The 20,848-nt window shown below is 39.9% G+C and overlaps 1 pseudogene; it reads left to right on the top strand.

Moving 5' to 3' along the window:
- The first annotated feature begins 5,452 nt into the window (after nucleotides 1-5,452).
- On the top strand, nucleotides 5,453-16,083 carry LOC147456441 (uncharacterized; annotated as a pseudogene).
- Nucleotides 16,084-20,848: the final 4,765 nt, after the last annotated feature.

Below are 20,848 nucleotides of genomic sequence, written 5' to 3'. Positions count from 1 at the left end.
TGGTGTGATCTGAGGTGATGATATGGAGGCTTGCTAACTAGGGTCAGCTAGCTGGGGTCGGTTCTCGCGCCCACATGGGCCAATAAGTTTTGAAGGCAAAGGGTACCCCCCCACTAGCGATATCGCTAGTGCATAGGGAAGGGTCTCGTGACGCAGTAGGAAGGGATATAGAGGGAGAGAGAAGGCTAGCTCAAAGGCTTAAAGGGCCAAGTCAAAGGGTAGTCCCACCAGTGGATCAAGAGGAAGTTCAAAGGTGTTCAAAGGTATGCTAAAGGGCAAGCTCAAAAGCAAGCCAGGCAGCCGAGTCGGGTGGACAAAGAGATATGAGCCGTGCAATTGTTGCCAAAAATAACGTATGCCAAGTGCTAGCAATGCAAAAACAATTCTAAATGAAGCTAAAAGAGGACTATACGAGCTAAAGGATCTCAAATTTTTTTCTTTTTGGGTTTGCTTCCCCCAATAAAAGGATGTAAACGTGAATTTTTTGGGGCTTTTTTGCCTGTGTAGGCTTTTGCCATTTGAGTTTTTTTGGGCCAACAGGCTTTTGGGTTATTGTTTTTTGTCGAAGATTGTACCGGCAAGGTGTTGGTTGTACATGATGTTGTTTATGCCATAAGGCCATTCATTGTTGTCTCTTGGCGTCATTCTCCCTTCCCCCTTTTGTAAGATTCCCAACCCACCTATACCAAGATTGAGATGGGGTCCTTGACAGGTCTCTAGGCCTAATAAAAATCAGAGTCTCTAAACAAGAAAAATCTAGGGAATAGACCTTTACCGTTGACAATGTCTTGAGTCTATCGCCCTAGACAAAGACCTAGTCCTACCTCGCAATGTAAGCGAGACAACATATTAAAAGTCCAAAACTATTTTGACCCTATAACTTCCAGAAGTTGGACTAAGGTATCCTCAACCAACACTTTTTCCCCCCTAATAGATGTGAGGGCACAGCCGCTAGTGGACTTCTCTTCCAAGTGAAGAAGTTTTGTAAACATTTTTAGTGTGCAGAGATGAATAGTTACCTGACTAATCAGGTCCTTGACAACCTTAGTCAATCCCCACTTACCACCCCGCACTAACACATGATTCTTTTGTTTTTCTAATTACTACCACATTGTTTTAGCATTTAAAATAATGGTTTCTTTTAACTTTTCATCACAGTGACTCCTTCAATCAAGTATTAAAGAAAACATTGAAAAGCATTCTTTTAGCAAACAGACATCTTTAAACTTAAGATAGGGTACCATGACTAGTACTCTTCTTGTCTCAAGAACACCTAAGGGTGAAAAATAGTACCCATTCCTTGTTCACAATCCGGGGTGGATAAACCCCCACCCAAGGTTCGGGGTGCCCATACACCAAACCAGTTGCCCATACAATCGGACGGCTCCCCTAAGATAAAAAACGGTATCCTAACTTATGTAGAAACATCAAGACATGAAACGGAGTAGAAATTCATCGTTCATGGGGGTAACCGACTTATCCGTAGCTGGAAGCCGTCTTTATTCATTAAAATATACCAAAGAGTGAGAGGTGTCTTGAGACAAGTTGTCTTAGGGATAATCAATCATACCTTTCCCAATTCCACCAGGCTTAACCAAAAAATTAATTCCTACTTTATAAACGGATGCACATCAATTTTTTGGAATATGTCTTCCGTTTTGATCCAATTTTATTCTTCCTAATTTCCTTTCTCCCTCTTCTACGTATGCAATGTTAATACTTAAAAAAAAATGAATTCTCTAAATATAATTATAACAAAGACCGACTTGGAACTAATCAGGCATTTGTTGTAGCATCGAGGCCTGTACGCTCTCATCAGTGGGCCTACTACTAGGCCCGGCTTTGTCGTCATGCGATGCTCTAGTTCGTTTTGAAGCTCCATCCTCATCATCAGATGTAAGATTTGGTCGGGTCCTTCTGGGTGCCATAACTTCTTATCCTTATAAAACAGGACGTCTAATCATTAGGTAAATTATCGGAAAGCTAGACTTAACCTTTGTATTCAATTGTAACCCGATCAATGTTAAATTTATAGTCATAATTGGTATATTTTTGACCAAGTAATTTCTTATTTGCTTTATGACAACTTTTTCCAAAACTTCCCTAAGGGTTTTCTAACCTCTCCTAGTTTTTTTTATAATTTTCTATATCTTTTTTCTAATTGTCCCGTCGAGGTTTAAGCTTGGAATCTGTTTATTTTGAGCTTAATATTTATTCTATTTGCTTTCACTTAAAGATCTCATTTCTTTAACTTTATGTCACTAGTTTACACTTACTATAATTTTTCAAAAAACTTTTGATCACAAAGTCTATTTATTTTAGTTAATCTTTTGCTAATATTAGGACTTTTGGTCAATTATAATTTTTGAAACTGACTAATTAACTATGGTATAATTATCACATGTAGATAATGATATTTGTTATCTTCGTTAATTATCTTTTAGTTTTCTAACTTAATTATGTAATTTTTATCTTTAATTTTCAGCTAGAATTAGTCCAATTTGACTTAGATAAATAGATTTATTAATTTACTAACCTTAAGATAATTATCACGGCTTCTTTATTATATAAAATAACTCTTATAAATAGCACCTAATTATCTAAACTTGATTTACTAATTTATCCCTTTAAGTTTTAGTTAGAACTAGTATAATTTCACATAGAGAAATATCTATATCAATTTTTTACCTTAATTAAATTATAATGGCTTATTTATCATGTAATATAACTGTGATAATTAGCATCTAGTTACCTAACATGATTTACTAATTTCCCCCTTTAATGTTCAGCTAGAATTAATATAATTTGACTTAGTAATTTTCTAACCTTAGATAATTATCACGTCTTGTTTATCATGTAATCTAACTCTAACATAAGTTACTAATTTTCCCTTTTAATTTACACCTAGAATTAGTATATTTTGACTTAGATAAATATCTATATTAATTTACTAGCCTTAAGATAATTATCACAAATTTTTTATCATGTAATCTAGCTCTAATAAATAGCATGTAATTATCTACCATGATTTACTAATTTCTTGCTTTAATTTTTTAGCTAGAATTAGTATAATTTAACTTAGATAAATATCTATATTAATTTTTTAACCTTAAGATAATTATCATGTCTTGTCTATCATGTAATCTAACTCTGATAGTTAGAACCTAGTTATCTAGCATGATTTACTAATTTTTCCCTTCAAATTTATCCTTAAAAATAGACAATTCTAGCCTATTAATTAGCTAATTTGATTCTCTATTCAAGGCCTAGTTATTGTGACTTCCTAATAGTGATTTCTAGCTATGATAATTATTGTATAATTATCTAAGTGATTTAGCTAATTTCTTTGTTTAGTTTATGCTTAAAAACAAACAATTTTAGCTTAATTAATTAGCTAAACTAATTCTCTAGTCATGGACAAATATTTCAGCTTTCTAACAGTGATCTTTAGCTCTGAGAATTATTGTCTAATTGTCTAAGTGATTTAACTAATTTTGCTCTTCAATTTATATATATATATATAATGGGTGGAGGGACCAGTGTCGAGTTGTCTTTTTCTCTCTTGTGAGAGAGAAGGTGTCAGTCGGTCGCAGGCCCTCTCTATGTGCATGCACGAGGTAGGGCTGAGGGGAAGGCATCTCTCTCTCTCTCTCTCTCTCTCTCTCTCTCTCTCTCTCTCTCCATCGGGCGATCTGTGCAGAGGGATAGGTAGGTAAGGGGCCCGTGTGGACAAGATGGGGAGATCCTCAACACACTAGAAAAGGGTGGGGGGAACGCAAGGGAGGTGAGCCTCCTCTCTATATGGCACGCCATTAAAATGGAGGGGATCGACGGTGGGGCTTGCCAGGGCCGTTGGATTGTGGGAGCAGGTAAATTTGGGTCGGCATCGAGGGAATCAAGGTGCAGTCGACAGCTCTGCAATCGAATAATGACGAGGGTATTTTGGACTGCACAAGCGAAAGCAACATTTACACTATGCCAAGAAATCAACACAGTGCCATAGCCTTGCAATGCGGCATCCGTCTACTATTATCCGAATGTCGTGCTCTCTAGCCATAGCTCTGAGCCGTCTATAGAGCATTTTTCCCATTCATCAAGAAATGGCTCTTACGTTCACGAGGCAACCCAAATTTACCTAGAGGTTCCCCCCTTCTATTCCCTCCTATGGCCCTAGCATATTCGTGTGATATTGCACTCCCGAATTTACGTGTTGCACCTTCACTGCCATTTTCAAGCCTTCTCAAGCTTGACCTTCGCTTAAGGTTGAGCATGGGAAAGAGGCTCATTTAAGTAAGTGGGCAAGGTCACGTTATGCGAGGAAGGAGGGCCTGCTTGAGACGGGGCCTGTGGATTGTGGATTGGATTGAATCCATCATCAAGCAATTCCTTAAGTCTATTTGTCAAAAAATCATCAAATTGCAAGAGGATGGCACCCCGAAAATCTCCACAACGGTCTCACTCGAGCATGTGCTTACAAAAAGCCATTGTATCCGCAAAGAGTGGAGCTATGAAGATGGCATCAAAGGGAATGTCTAATCGTGCTTGTAAAGAAAAACAAATCCTCATGAAGAGGAGAGGTGAGTCTTCCTCTTCACACTCACAACGAGATGTTGATGCCAACGAAACGAAGATCATTGTATGATCTTGTCCAATCTAGTTGTTTGAGAGAAGGAACTTTGGGAAATATGTTGTGATTAAATTGATCCTTTTTTGGTTTTGTGTATAAATTGGATAGAGAGAGAGAGAGAGGGAGAGAGATAATAGGAGATGAGAATGCGTATTAATGTCTAGGCAAAGCAACTCTTCATTGAGGAGTTTAGGAAAAGATATGGGGCACTTGTTTGCTATTGTTGAATAGAGGAAACCTGTCCAAACTAGTGGAATAAAGCATGGGAGAAACGTGTTGATCTTATCTACCATATCAAAGAGCGTCATGGTCTTATCGTCAATGTTCCTCGTAGAGTCACGGGGAGATTAAAGGGTAGTCAAAAGCCCAAATTGGCTAATGGATCACGGTCCCATAGGCAAGACAAAACGTGATTTCAAAGCATCAAGAATCGCATAAAACTTTCTCGAAAGAAGCATTTAAAATATCTCAATGCAAATGGTAAGAAGAGATAGCGCTCAAGCTCTTCCTGATGCCATACAAAGAATGGTTTGTGAACCATATGCAAGAGGAAATGACAAAGTGGGAGAGTAACCTGCCAACTTGAGTTGCAAAGATGAAAACAAATATTACAAAAGGATATGATAGGATGGTAAGAGATGCTCTCATTCTTTGCTTCAATGCTTTTATAATTGTATCTTATGTATAAAATTCTAAATTTAAAATTGTTTGCATGCTTAAATGTCTCTCTAGTCAAGAAAATACAAGAATAACAAACATGAGGAGGAAGAAGAAAAGGAGATGGATCTAGAACATTCGGATAATGCTCTCTCACCTATTAAGAGTATGGAGAGTGAAGATGAATATACATCGCAAATGGAGGATGAAAAAATTCCTGAAACAAGATCTCCGGTAATCTGCTAACTATTGGTTGTTTTATTACTTTGTACCCATACATTGTCATGGCTTTATTTTCAATTTTTAACATTTTTGTTTTGTTTTATTTCTATTCCATTAAGCAAAATGAGGCATTGATCATGTCGCCAATGAAAAATGGTAAAGGTAAAATACAAACACATATAGACATTTCTTCTCCAAGTGGGAGTACTTATGCGCATGAACTCTTGATGGGCTCAAACACACCATGGTACGCCGTCTTCTATATAATGGCTCATTTTCTTTTTGACATAGAATGTAGTGAGTGACCTATGCTTAATAGATCTTCTAAGGGTATCCCCATCCAATTGTGTTCATCCACACTACAAGAGGTACTTCACATTAGTGACGCTCATAGTGCGATGCTCAAAAGTGAAAACCCACGGCGTCGCTATGGTTGTCGCTAAGTTACAAGTAACTTAGCGACGCCCATAGCGACGACGACAGGGGTAAAAAATAAACAAAGAGCACTCGAAAACTCTGATCTCATATCTAAGTTTTCAGGGCTTAAGCAAGCAAAGCTGAGATCTGAGTTTTCGGCGCTCAAGCAAGCAAAGGTGACCCGGGCTCTCCCTCTCTCTCTCTTTCTTCTCCACACACACACACACACACACATACATGAGGAGATCCAGGTATGCTCCTTCCCTCTCCTCACTCTCATGTTCCCTTCCCCTCTTTCTCTCTCTCTCCCTCTCTCTCTCTCTCACACACACACACACACACACACACACAAACACACTGTGTTTTTGAGAGAGAGAGAGAGAGAGAGAGAGAGAGAGAGAGAGAGAGAGAGAGAGAGAGAGCACATGCATAAACAAAACACACACACATGCATAAACAAAGAATGCATACACACACATTGAGAGAGGAAGAGAGAGAGAGAGAGAGAGAGAGAGAGAGAGAGAGAGAAGAGAGAAGAAGAAGAAGAGAGTTTTAATGTCGTAGGAAACTATCTCAAGATACCTTAAAGATCTAGCCGAAGAGGAGTTGAACTCAGGACCTGTTATTCAACAAGGAAATGGCATAACCAATCTACCACACTTGGGTGATAGAAAGGTCATACCATTTTCCTCTTTTTATTGGCACACACACACACACACACCCCCACACACACACACGAGAAGAAGAGAGTTTTAATGTCGTAGGAAACTATCCCAGGAGACCTTAAAGATCTAGACGACAAGGAGTTGAACTCAAGACCTGTTGTTCAATAGGGAATGGCATAACCAATCTACCACACTTGGGTGATAGAAAGGTTATACAATTTTCATCTTTTTATTGGCACAAACACACACACACACACACACGAGAAGAAGAAAGTTTTAACGTCGTAGGAAACTATCCCAAGAGACCTTAAAGATCTAGCCGACGAGGAGTTGAACTCAAGGCTTGTTGAACAAAGAGAAAGAGAGAGAATAAAAAACCAAAGAGAGAGACAGAGGGGGGGGGAGGGGGGGGGGGGGATAAGACAAAAGAGAGAGGTAAGGGGAGAAAACAAAGAGAGAAAGAGATTATGTTAAAATTTAAATTAGGTTGGGTTAGATTACATTTAGATTTATGTTTATGTTGAGTTTGAGATTATGTGAGATTTAGATTTAGGTTAGATTAGATTTAGGTTTATTTAGGTTACATTAGATTAGATTTGGGTTTATTTTGAGTTAGATTTACATTAGATTAGTGTAGGTCGTGCGTTAGATTTAGATTTACGATAGATTAAATTAATTTTAGGTTTATTTTGAGTTTAAGATTAAATTAGATCTAGAGTTATGTTCGATGGACCATGCGGACTAGCAATTCCAGGACAGTCTAGCGGTGGTGGTTGTTGTGGCAAGGAGCATGTCGTTTTTGGAGCTCATGTGTTGCAGAGTCACTAGGACACACCCAGGAGTGTCCCTGCTTGTGAGACTGCTCAGACTACACCGAAGGATTATACTGCCCACGCGTTTGAGAGTGGTGTCCCGGCCACTACGTCGGAGATACCGAGGAGTGACCCGAACACTACATCGGGGTCGAGGCATGTACGATGAGCATTCACTGGGCAGGGGTGCTATAGTTCACATGAGGGACATGCCAAAGGGATATGCCTACCTCATCAATCGTATGTCCGATAAGATCATTATGACCCCTAAGGGAAAGCAGGTGATGGGCCGCATATGACAGTTGTGTAGACAGGTTTTTTGACACATTGTAGTCTATTATGGTCTCTTGGAGGGATCAGGATAAAGACTCCAAGGATTATCTAATTGCTATGTTGCATCAGGAGTTTCCAGCTTCCTCTCTGGAGAATACATTTGACGATGCTTGGATGAGGAGACACATGCGCGACTACATGAAGCATCGGAGGTGAGATGCACAGATTCTAGACCTGACTAGATTGAAATAGAGGAGTGGAGGGGTATCAGGGAGAAGAGGAGGACCAATCCAGACAGGTGGTGGTAGCAGAGGGACGCAACAAGAGTTCGCATCAAGACAGGATTATCCCATCACTTGGGGAGTGGCGGTTGGGCTAGCTTCGAGGAGGGTTTTTTCCCATCACCTGGGTCATGTATCGATGGCGTGGACAGGTGAGATTATTAAACTCTTGCATTGAAGTATTTGTATATGTGAGGCCCATTCACATCTACGCAGCTAGTAGCCCCATTGGTACCCTTCAATGGAGCAAATCACCACATGTTCAATTAGGTTAGATTTAAGATCAGATTTTGGATTGAGTTTTTATATTAGAGTCTACCTTGGAGATTACAGTAAAAAAATTAGAGTTAGACGAACGGTGATCCCTCTCTTCCTCTCTACGGATACGACCTTAAGCTAGAAAGCTTTCAACGGCATAATACTCAGATTGGAGGCCAACATGTAATGTGTTAAGTAATCCCTCGAACAAAGATATACTGTGAAAAGATGTTAAGATGCTGTGAAATGCTACAGCTAGAGAAGAGGCAAAGGGGTTTTTTCCACTACATGCACTACCATGTGGACGTGGGTGTGTAGATTTCTTGTACCCACAAATATAGGCATTGACCAATAAAGACGAGATTATAACCCAGTGGTTCTCATCTCCATGCACCTCTAGATCGAGGTGTGCGGGGATTGGACATGACTAGAGAATGTGAGGTAGTTTGCAGTGTGAAGAAAGAGAGAGAGAGAGAGAGAGAGAGAGAGAGAGAAAAGACGAAGAATGCCAATAGAAGATTAAATTTTTTGTCCAGGTTATAAGGTTTTTACCCTCATTATGAGTAATCACGAGGATGTGGGGCCGTCCAACCGAAACACCTATCTCTCAACGAGGATCTTATGTCCTTGTAATCAATGCAAGCATGTTGTGCGACGAACAAGACGTGTTTCTTTGCAGCACGTTTGCAAATTGGTGAGTGCGATCCATCTATTATAGATCGAGTTGTTTCCAATTATAACTCGTCGAACTTTGACGCTGGCCAATAGGCAGCAATCTCGCAACCCAATAGATGTGTTCGCAAGCGCTGTGGTCAAACAGTATATGTGAGGCCACAAGATGTAGCCTCTGACAGCTCGGGGGATGATCATGCAAACCACAATCCCAACAAGGCAATGTTTGAGCCCGAGATCAATGAATTGATTTAGACGATCATGGATTTAGAAAGGCTTATCTATGATGATTATGAAAAGTGAAGCCGATATGCCATTGTATGATGGAGCACGTGTGTCTAGATTGAAGGATCTCTTGGTTCTTCTCAAAATGCAGACAAAGTTTGGATGGAGTGTCACTAGCATCACAGCGCTTTTCAGGTGATCTATTACAATGTGTTTACTTTAATAAAAAACTCTAGATGTATAATGATCAGATAGATTTTTACACGATTGTATCGTATTTTTTTCGTTGTGTAGATTGCGCAAAGAGCACATACTACCAGCTGATAATGTGATGCCAGATTCTAGAGAGGAAGCAAGAAAGATCTTGCAAAACTTGGGGATGGATTACAATTGGATCCACGCTTGTCCTAACAACTGCATTCTTTTCAGAGGGGAATACATAGACATGGAGAAGTGTCCAAAATGTGATTCCGAGAGATATCAAGTACATCTCCATGGAAAAAAAATTCCACAAAAGGTTTTGCGACATTTTCCTCTACTTCCTTGCATCAAGAATTTCTTCGAATGAAAGTCCATGGCCGCCCTAGCATCATGGCATGAGGAGAATAAATCTTCGGATGGTGTGCTACAGATTCCTGCAGATTGCACATCCTGGAAACATATAGATGAAACATGGTCAGATTTTTCCAGGGAAGCTCGAAATTTGCACCTAGTCCTGGCTATGGATGGCGTAAATCCATTTGTTCAAAGATCAACATCTTACAGTGTATGACGTGGTTGACTACGAAGAAGGGGCACCTATGGCTAAGCTTGATTGTGTCGGGGCGGTATAAAGTGAATAATATGATTGTGTATCTTCGTCCACTATTGGAAGAGCTACAACAATTGTGGATTGGCATAGAAGTGGTGGATATGAGCCAACACATAGGTCGACGGAATGCTTTGATCAGAGGCATTCTAATGTGGACCATGCAGGACTATCCCGGACTAACAAAATACTCAGGTGATTTACACTTAAACTCAAACACTGTAAATCTTGGTTTTTCTCAAGCTTATCTATTATCATGTGTATACATGCAGGGCTTCAAACAAGCGGATACAGAGCATGTGTCACATGTGGACCTAGACTGAATGCACATTGGATACGCTCATTGAAGAAGCAAATCTGCGAAGGTCATCAAGAGTATCTTCCAGAGAATCATGTGTTATGCGACGGCTTTTTGGGAAGAGAGCCACCAAGGATGTTTGCATAAGCATGGTTAGAGCAGAAGGAGATATGTGTGATGACGTTTTTCCCCCAGAGAAGAAGATACTCTCTATATGATACTAGTTACCATATTGGCCCTGGCTCATGATCAATCACTTGCTTGATTCAATGCACATATTCAAGAATGTGGGGAATCTGCTATGGGACCATCTGACCGGGAAGAAATATACTTTGGGAGCCAGGGTTGACCTTAGAAATGTGGATCGTATGGAGCAATATTGGCCATAGATAGCATTCGATGGATCGATAAAACTCTCTAAAGCGCCATGGATTTTCATTGGAGCCCAAGAACGCAAAGTAAAAGAGACCATTTGATCTTTGCGGACCCCCACTGGCGTAATGCACTCGCTCCAAACGTGTTTTACTAAAGAAGAAAAGCTTACCGGTTTGAAGTCACACGACTGGCATATAATGTGTCAGGTATGTTCATAGTGGTAATTGTGTAACAAATTTGTTTCCAGACTTTAATATCATTGCTGCACTTGTTTTGCAGTTTATTTTACCGATGGCCATTGAGGGATGTTTGTTTCTTGACGTCCGTAACACAATCTACAAACTTGCAAAGTTGGTGCAATGGATCTCACAAAAGGAGATCAATGTAGACTCCGTACCATTTGCCAAACTAAAGGCTGTGGACGTTGTATGCATGTTTGAGGAACACTTTCCTACTACCATGCTGACCATTCAGGTGCATCTTCTTGTTCACATAGTTGATGAGGTGGAAATAGCTGGCACAGTAAAATTCCAGATGGATGGTCTTTTTAGAACGTTTCATGAAAACGCTCAAGGGATATGTGCGTCAGAAGGCAGGTCCCGAGGGTAGCATGGTGGAAGGTTGGCTGGTATCAGAGTCCCTAGTGTACATTGGAGAGTGTCTAGACGGGTTTCATAAAGCCCGAGACATGCTATGTCAAACCGTAGATGATGAGCGGATATCTGGGATTGTCATGTGCAATCAAGGTGTTGAGAAGAAGATGATGGAATATCTAGAGGCTAAAATCAACCGATTTTGCATGCTTCACAATCCAGTGATGCAAAAGTGGATTTCACAATATGAGGATGCAAAGCAAGAGTGACAAAGGGCATGAATCAAGTGGAGACGGGGAAGACGACCACCGATGCACTATCTGACGGGTCTGGAGAGCCTACCAACATTCATGAGCTTAAGATGGTTGCACAACCAATTGAAAGCGCACAACAGTGTGGTGAAGAAGTGATTGAGGAGGAGTGGGAGCTTGGGGTTGCGCGACCAAGGTAAGTTTGCAATGTACAACTAGTGACTTTCTAGATGTTTAAATAGCCTTTGTTGGTTGTAGTATAAGTCATACACAACAGCATGGTGTAAAGGTTGACATTTTAGGGTGGAACGGATTGACAAAAAGCGTTTTACTCAAGATTGTGGAATCATGGAAAAATTTGAACAGTTAGTCGACGACAGTCCTCTGATGGAGATCCTGTGGTGGTGCAACTCACTTACTTCGGAACACTACAAGAGATTTTGAGGATCGATTATAGAGGATTTTTTTTCAACTTGTTCGACGTGCAATGGTTCAAGATAATCATGGAGGGGTGCAACGCTATTGTGCGTAGAGGAGAGTCTAGTTTTCTTGAGGTGGATTCAACTAACAAATGGACTGACCTACGAGACACTTTTGTACTAACCGAGAATTGTGAACAAGTAAGTATGTAAATAGTTAACATCCAATTTTAGAAGTTATGTGCTTGGAAGCTCTCATGTAAGTTGTGTGGCGCTGACAGGTGATATTTCATCCTACAAAGTCTGCATCAAACTGGTGGTAAGTCATAGAGGTAGCCCCTCGTAGTGCACGGACGTATGAAGGCTACCATGTGCCAATCACAGTGGCATCAATGGATGAGATCGGAGAAGATGCTCAGTCAAAAGCCGCTGAGGTGGTGACAGACGAGCATCACACTGCTACTCTCTATGGGGTGCATGTAGAGGATCTACAAATTGAAGCGAAGAACATCTGTTTAAACGGACAGCTCTATATAGATATAGGAAGTTATAATGAGCTTCGCGAGGATGAGAAAGAGACCTCTTAAAGCCATAAATATTGTATTTGAACAATCTAGCTCTGTTTTATAATGTATATTGTATTCATGTGGCTTTTTGTCCATTTTTGTCTATATGCGTCATTGCGTCATTGTATTTAATGGTCATTGCGTCATTGTATTTAATGGTCTTTGCATCCACTCCAGGTATGTATTCTCTAGGTATGCTCCCACAAGCGGGAACGATGAGCACTGTGCTCCGAGTAGGATGGAGATTGAAGTTGCAATCGTGAAGCTGGTCTGCTCAATATAGATGTTTCTCGTCCCACCGCTAGATCTAGTTGAGCTGGTGAAAGAGACACTAAGAAGCACTACTATTGCTTCTCAACGTCTCTTTCACCCGATCAATTAGATTTAGTGGTGAGACAAGCAACTTCTATGATCAGACCTTTGCGATGCAACTTCAGTCTCCATCGCACCCGGAGCGCAGTGCTTTTACAAATTCACAAAAATCCAACAAAATCTCTCTACATAGGAATACCTCCCTCTTTATGAGTCCCCTCTCTCTCTCTCTCTCTCTCTCTCTCTCTACTTGTCCATGTTTTCTTCTCTATTCATTCAATATTAAGTTTCTTTCTTCTTTGTCACCCCAACAGAGACAGTGGTAAGTGGACCATCATCGCTCTTGCGCACCATCGTGCGTTCCTACTCCTTTAGCATCTCCCTCTGTTTTGGAGCATTCAGCACGCTCCAAAGCTTCGGTGTCGACGAGCCGTTCTTCACACTCGTCTAGGCACCGACGCTCTAGTGGTGGCGGCGGCAGTTGTTGTGGCGATGCCACTGCCGATGCCTTGACACCACCTCATGTTCGACGAGGCTCTTTACCCTCCCCTTCTTTGCCCGCCCCGACACCAGCCATGACATCGCCATCTACACCAGGTTTTGCACGGCTGACGGCCGTTCCTAGCGGCTACACACCACTAGCTAATCCTCTACGAGTCACTCAAGTCGACAGTCCTTGCTTTGGGGCCTAGACTCCAGTGGAGACACCTGACGTCCGTACCCCCGTCGACAGGCCGCTAGAGACCCTTGCTGGACACCTAGGTTCACACGTCATCGGCGAGAGGGCTTGCCTTACTCCGTCGACTTGAGCAGCGGCATCATCTTGGATGATGATGGCAAGAAGGTGATCTCACGCATGCGCGGTCTTTGCTCTCAGGTGTTTAGACACTACATACTAAACACCTGGAGTGAATTACCAAGTGATTTAAAAGACAGAGTCATCAGCATGCTGCATGATGAGTTTCCCTTTTCAACACGGGATGACTGCTTCAATGAAGACCCAATGAAGGTTCGAATGCACGAATACTGAAAGCACAAGTGTTTCGAAGTGCAAAAAGCAATTAAGCATGGGTGGAATAGACCAGATTGGCTGGCCAAAGAAGATTGGAAGAATGCAAAGAAAGCAGCGCGCGAGAATCTCGACAAGTGGAAGCAATAAAAGGAGGCAGCCAGAGCATGAGTAGAGGAAGGGAGCTTGCACCACTTGGGGAGCGGCGGGTGGGAATCATTGGAGGCTGATTTGGTAAGTGTTTTTGCATTTCTCTTAAGGTTTGATAGTTTAGGGTTTAGGGGTTTTTAAATTCTAACCAAATGGATTCTTTGTTTTGACAGTGATCGATGACAGGACGTGACCCCACACCGTACAAGCGCGAGTACACAGGCAGGAAGGGCTTAAACGCTCTGATGGACATTCTGAGTTCTCGCGATGGCATGGTTATATTAGGGTTTACACTTTTCTCTTTGTTGTATTTTTTATAAATTATATGTTTATACTTACAGAAAGCTATCTTATTGTTTTTTTTGTAGAATTTGACAGATACGCCACTTGGACGCGATGAGACGTCTGATTAGACGATGTTAATCTAGCCGTAGCTAGATAGCATTAGTTTCCTTTTGTCATAGCATATGTATCATGAGATGACATTTATACGTCTTTTTGAAAACCATGTATATTTTTTCAATAATGAGCAATGGTGTTGTAACTGTTACATTTGCAAAGTTTAACAATCAAGTGATTTTGCCTATGATGTGTACAATTGTCATTGATTTACTTTCATCAATTTACTTTTGTCAGTTTTGTATCTTTATTCTATCTTTATTATGCAAACAATAATATGGATGATGGAGTTAATGGTTATATTGTCTTACGGGTGACTACTTTGGGTCTATATCTAAGCTTTCACTTTCTTTCAAAGTTGACTCTGGGCTTATCTTGGATTAATTTAGGTTTACTCAATTATTGAAACGTTCAATATGGTTGATGGGTGGCAGGGAATTCAATGCCCTGCCACCAAAAAAGTTTTCTCTCGGGCGTTGCTATGACCATCGCTATACAAGGCTCTGCAGCGTCGCTATAAACATTGCTATAGGTGGCCTGTAAACATCGCTATGATCATCGCTATAGAGGTCGCTATATAGCAATGGCTATAGTGACGATCATAGCGACAATTATAGAAACATTCTCGTATCGACGTTGTTGGAGACGGTCTTAGCGACGTCGCGGATTATAAAAACCCAATGTATTTTAGTCGCTAACAACGTCACAAGTGCACACAACCTCTTGTAGTGCAGATATGGACTTGAGATAACATATGATGCTAAACTTGCAAGTGAGGTTACATGCAAGAGGGCAAGTTCACGTGCACTCAATTTCTTTGTCATGTAAGTGTTGCTTGCTAGAGTTGATTTTTGATTGAATAGTTTACGGATATGTAGCATAATAAGGCCATGACCTTATAGGTGTCTCCCAATCATGTTTGTCTCATTGATATCTTGTGGTTGTCTTTTGTTCAAACCTTGCTTAGTGAGAGGGCAATGCAAAACTACTTTGATAGAGTTGAGCTTTTCAACCGCACGTTCACTTTTTTTCCGGTTATGGATAAGTATGGAGATGCTAGTGATGTATGATTTACTCATATGTGTCTACCTCAAATTTTACATATATTGTGCAAATGTATTTTGGCAGAGGCCATTGGACGCTTGTTGTATTTTGCAATTGCCATGTACGGCATGTGTCTCGCTTACAAAAAGACAAGAGTGCAATTTTGTTCTTTGACTCTCTTGCCTTGCGAGAAATTTATTGGTATATTATCCCCTTGAAGAGGTATGTGTAGTTCTCCTCTACACTCTTGTGGTGTCAGTTTTTTATTTAAATAGGATAGTTATATTTTGTGCTTTCAGAGTTTTGTAGTATTGGAGCTTATACATCCAATCCAGTTCTCAGAAAAGAGTTTTTAGATTTGGAAAAATGTCATGTTAGAACAATGGAGGTATATATGGTATTGTGCTGAAAAAATTTGACGATTTGGCTTCTATACAAGTTCTATATGTGGTATTTTTTTCTTTTTGTTTAGATGCCAAGGCAAGCAAATACTAAGGATTGTGGGTACTACATCATGCTTGTCATGAAGTTATTGATCAAAGGTGGTGTAAGTAATTGCACACTAAAAAAGTGGGTAAGTATATCAAGAGCTTGTGCTTTTGGTGATACTTATGACTAAAATGGATTATGATTCTAAAATGTGTCAATCACTTTAAAATTTTGCAGGTCACTTTAGGATGGTTCTCTCATGCAGTCGTGGAGATGCTCAAGCTAGAGCTCAGTGCTTGAACACATCGTGATGCTTCATAGATCACCTAGCTATTAGCAAGCCGTTACAATGATCTATGGTTTTTCTACTTTGATGAACAACAATTCAAGACCATGTACCTTTTTTGAGGGATATGCGCCTATTTATGTGTCTTTTGGAGAAATGTATACTTATTTATGCATGTTTTTTGTATGACTACATTCAAGGAGTATAATGAGAAAATTTGATTTGTTCTATGGTTTATGCTTTGGTCTCTTCATCAAGGCTTTTGTAGGTGTGATATTGTAATTGTGTAAAGAATGACCAATGTTGTGATCAAGCTAGTGTATGGCTTGCTCATGGACATGGTAGACATGATGTACTTTTTGTTATGATGAACAACAATTCAAGACTAGGTATCATTTTTGAGGGATATGCGCATATTTATGCATCTTTTGGAGAAATGTATACGTATTTATGCGTCTTTTTTGAGCTAGTACAATCAAGAGTATAATGAGAAGATTTGGTTTGTTCTATGGTTCATGCTTTGGTCTCTTCATTAAGGCTTTTGTAGGTGTGGTTTAGTAGTAGTGTAAAGAATGACCAATTTTGTGATCAAGCTAGTGTATGGCTTTCTCACGTACATGGTAGACATAATGTACTATTTGTTATATGACATGATGTACTTTACAATCTTGCCATCATCAACTTTTTGTGAGGAGATTGATCTATGGTTTATTGCTTTCATGTGGTTTAGGGTGCCATATGACTTGCCTCCACTCATTACTTTTAAATAAAGAGCATTAGAAGAAATCCACCTTTCGATTTTACTTAGAAAAAGAGGGTAGAGAGATAGTAAAAGAGTTTGATTATAAAAGGAAAAGGCAAAAGGATGCAATCTAGCATATACAATTACTTTTGGTGCAAGGTATCAATCAAATAATTAGAGAGTTGTGAGGATCTTTTTGGTAGAAGGGCAATACAAACATGCTAAAACAAGCCATTCTAGTGTAAATACTCTCTCTCTTTTCCAAAATCACTTTTACTTTTGCACTACATTACTTAAAGAACTCGAGAACAAGTAATAGACTTGCTAGTAAATTTGGGCTGCATAATTAGTAAATTCGGGTTGTAGGTAACTTCAATTTGGCATGCTCTCTGAAATTTTGGTAAATTTGGGCTGCAAATTTAGTAAATTCGGGTGTAAACGTGAAGAACCAATACATGACGACCACATAACATGAATGAGACTTATAAACTAAAATTATAGAAGTGATAAGCATCTAGATGTGGAATCTAGCTCCAGGATCCACTAATATTGTCTTTGTACAATAGTGAGTGCAATAAATACGAGGACACTCATCAAATTGAACACGGTTACAACCTTGTTGGTTTTTTCTATGAAGAATAACCAGTTTGGCAAGCGAGCTTCTTAGGGTGGGTGATTGGTCCCTTGATGTCTCCTTCAATCAAAGTCTCACAATCCACTTTGTGCTTCCCATGGCCAAGAGGAGTTTGAGTGACATGTGCTTGAGCTTGGCAGATGCCACCTCGCATTGGCAGTTGAACATTAAAAAATCAAAAAGTTAGACATTGAACACCTTGGGAAATGTAAGGAGCCTTTACCTATGGAATGATATTTTCCACCCATGATTTCTTAGCATGAAACCAACATAGAATAATGTGACATGCAATTTGACGACGTGGCCCTTCTATTGGCATTTCTCAATGATGTGCATCTTGATCGAACACACTTGAAAATGCTTCTAGTTCTTGTTGTGACTTGTCAATGACGTGTGCAACTGGTGGAATGCATCCCATTCTTGCAAATATTATTTTGAGTGACACCTCCAAAGGAATAACATTATGATGTACCCCTTCATCTGTTGTGCATAACATGAACCATAACGGTATGCCTTGTCCAAGTTGGTTGGGTAGCACTGCTGCAAATAAGGGAAGACCAAACACATTTTTCTTGAATGTGCTATCAATTGCCCATGAATTGTTGGAAGAGAATCACATAGCCATATATAGAATCCAATAATCTTGCCGAATTAATGAATGGTTTGTCCTTTCGATTTTGTGTGATTGGATTATAAGTCTAGAAATAGACCACCCGTGTACATAAAACATATGGATAGTATACTAGCAAGGTATTGATGGAGAAGAAGCCGTAGTTTTATGACCTTTTTTTGTTTTTGTAAAGGTGCAACCTCACTATGCATGGTTGCCTAATCATCATTAGGGATTCTACCTATAACACGACCATGATAAATATCACTGCTTTGCACTTGAACTTTGAATGGACAACCACATTTTTTTGATGTTCTAATTCTCTTCTTCTTTGAACCGTGATGCTCTGGCTTTTCACCTTTATTAGAAATATAGTCAATCACAAAAGTTGTAGAATGCTGCTTCCTTGCAGACTGCACAATAACTAGTTTTACATTGTGCTCAATCATTAGTTGCTCTAGTTGAAAATCCAAATTGGTTTTGAATGTACTTATTACATATGATGGAACCATGTTAAGATCAAACTTGCATTGAGATGCCACGTTAGTCTTCTTTTGATGGGTACATCCACAAGAGCTGAAAAACTCTTTGACATAGGATATGGGAATCTCATGGCGATGGGCATCAATGCACCATAAGGACTTCAATGTATCAAGTGTGTTGGCAAGATCTCTATGCCAAGAGGAGCCATCCCTGTGATGCCCACTCTCAACAATGGTTTGCCAATCCTCCACACACGCGATTCTCATGGATGGGTTGAGTTTGAGACAAACACATAGTGAACCATTTTCTTCTTCTCTGAAGCAAAATGTAGGCTTTCATTTTTCACCACTTCTTAAGATCAAGCATCCCTCTATGATCGATCATTTTGAGTGTATGCAAAGATATGGAAATATCCTCATTGAGCAATGTGATCATTAAACTATATGCACCCCTATCAAATGAGAAGTACCTGGAAGATATATGTTGAGTCACATCCATTTGCATGGAGTCCTCAACATTGGCATTATCAGGGTCCTGTTCATTTTGTGTATGTTCGTGTGCATCATCTTGTTCTTCACTTGAGCTAGTATAGGAGCTTCCCTGGATGCTAAAGTCGTCATCTGCATCATTTACATCAACATACCACTCCATGACCACAATAGACAAGAGTGGAAGAGGGAAAGAAAAAAAGGGAATAAGTATTCACTTGAGGTGTAAGTAGGAGGAGAGAAGGAAAAAACCACATCGCATCCCACCCAAATCTACAGAACAACTCGAATTTAGTATTTTTGAATGTAAGTTCTTCTTGTGCTTGATGCCTCATACTACCTCCAAAATGATCATACTGTGAGGCTGTGAACATATTCTTGCATTTAATGACCACATTTTCTCACTTTTGAAGCTCTTACTTCCAAAAGTGATATTATTCAGTCATCATTATTTAATGTCATCCCCCCTCCAAATTTACTATTTATTTTGAATTTACTAAACGTTGTTCGTGAAAATTGATGGCCCGTTTAACTCTAAGGGGACAATGCACATGGAGCCAGCCGAGAAGTGACTCCCCTGCAAGGGTGTGAGCCGAGGTGGGAGTCATGCAGTATACATTCTAAATGGAGGGTCACATGTGGGGATCATGCATAGGAAGTTCTAAAAAGAGACTAAACTTGTGATGCACGAGTAGGGGGAAGACATTTTTTTCCCTTTTTTTTAATGCTGACCTCCTACAAGTGGGGTATTTTCAACTTGAAAAGGGTTCTTTTGTTTCTCTTCTATGGGGGTCAACTTTCAAGGATTATTGGGATAGATTTTTGGGGGGAACCAATAGCAAAAGGGAATTATTGTGCTTTAGAGCAGTTGGAGGTGATCAAGGAGAATTGAGAAGAGCACCAAGAGCACAAGAAAACTAGATGGTGGTGAAACTTGAGGGAGTTTTTCTATGTCGAGCTTTGCAATTTGAAGGGCATACCAAAGCGGGCGTACAACAGAATTATAAAAGAGCAATTGAAAAAATTGAAGCTCTATCTGCTACCAGTTGACAATATCTCTTGAGTTTCAAATCTCTATTTCTTAGCATCATATCAGTTAATATAATTCTTATTTGCAGTCTTCTCTCTCTCAACCTCTGTTTAATCTGTAGTATTACGTGTATTAAACTATTAATTAAGTATAACTGCACTCTTTTATCCTAGGTTGAGCATCTGCTAAGCTCCTGTCTACAGCCAGAGACTTGGTGCTTTCCCGGTCGACCCTGAAGAGCTGTGCACTCCGACAAATTTGGTGAACTTGATGCAGAATTGATCGGGGTAGACCAAGCCAGACATGGTGACAAGCTAAGTGAAAGAGATGCAACACATTATAATGCTAATGGCTGTTGTTTTGCAGCAACAGTATTCAAATCAATTGCAGTTTATGAACCAAGCTAGGAATTGCATCAGTCTACAAAAGGTGAACTAGGTGTATTTCAAGAGCAGAGCAACCCAGATAATTTTTAAGGATCAAAGTTAAAAATAACGAAATGGGAATTCAATGATAAAGAAAGCTGGAAGCGGGAGATGGTGGAGAAATTGGTACTTAAAAATGCCAAATGCTCAGTTTTTTATCAACATGGGATTTTGATGGCTATGATCATGTAGGTTACTTGTAGTGCTATGAAGAGAAACTAGAGCTACATGGGGTGACCGGATTCTTAAGTTTGACAAGTCTGTGATTCCAAATTTTATTGAGCGCATCCAAGAGCTTCATCAACAACATCTGCATAGCTGGAGCAAGTTTAAAGCTGCTATTATCCGTGAACAATGGGATCCAAGCATGTATGAAGATGAAGAGGAT

This window comes from Adiantum capillus-veneris, chromosome 6 (genome assembly GCF_014529385.1).
Source record: "Adiantum capillus-veneris isolate H3 chromosome 6, ASM1452938v2, whole genome shotgun sequence".
Classification (NCBI taxonomy): Eukaryota; Viridiplantae; Streptophyta; class Polypodiopsida; order Polypodiales; family Pteridaceae; genus Adiantum; species Adiantum capillus-veneris.
Note: the sequence above shows the minus strand (reverse complement) of the source record. Positions and strands in the feature narration are given on the sequence as shown.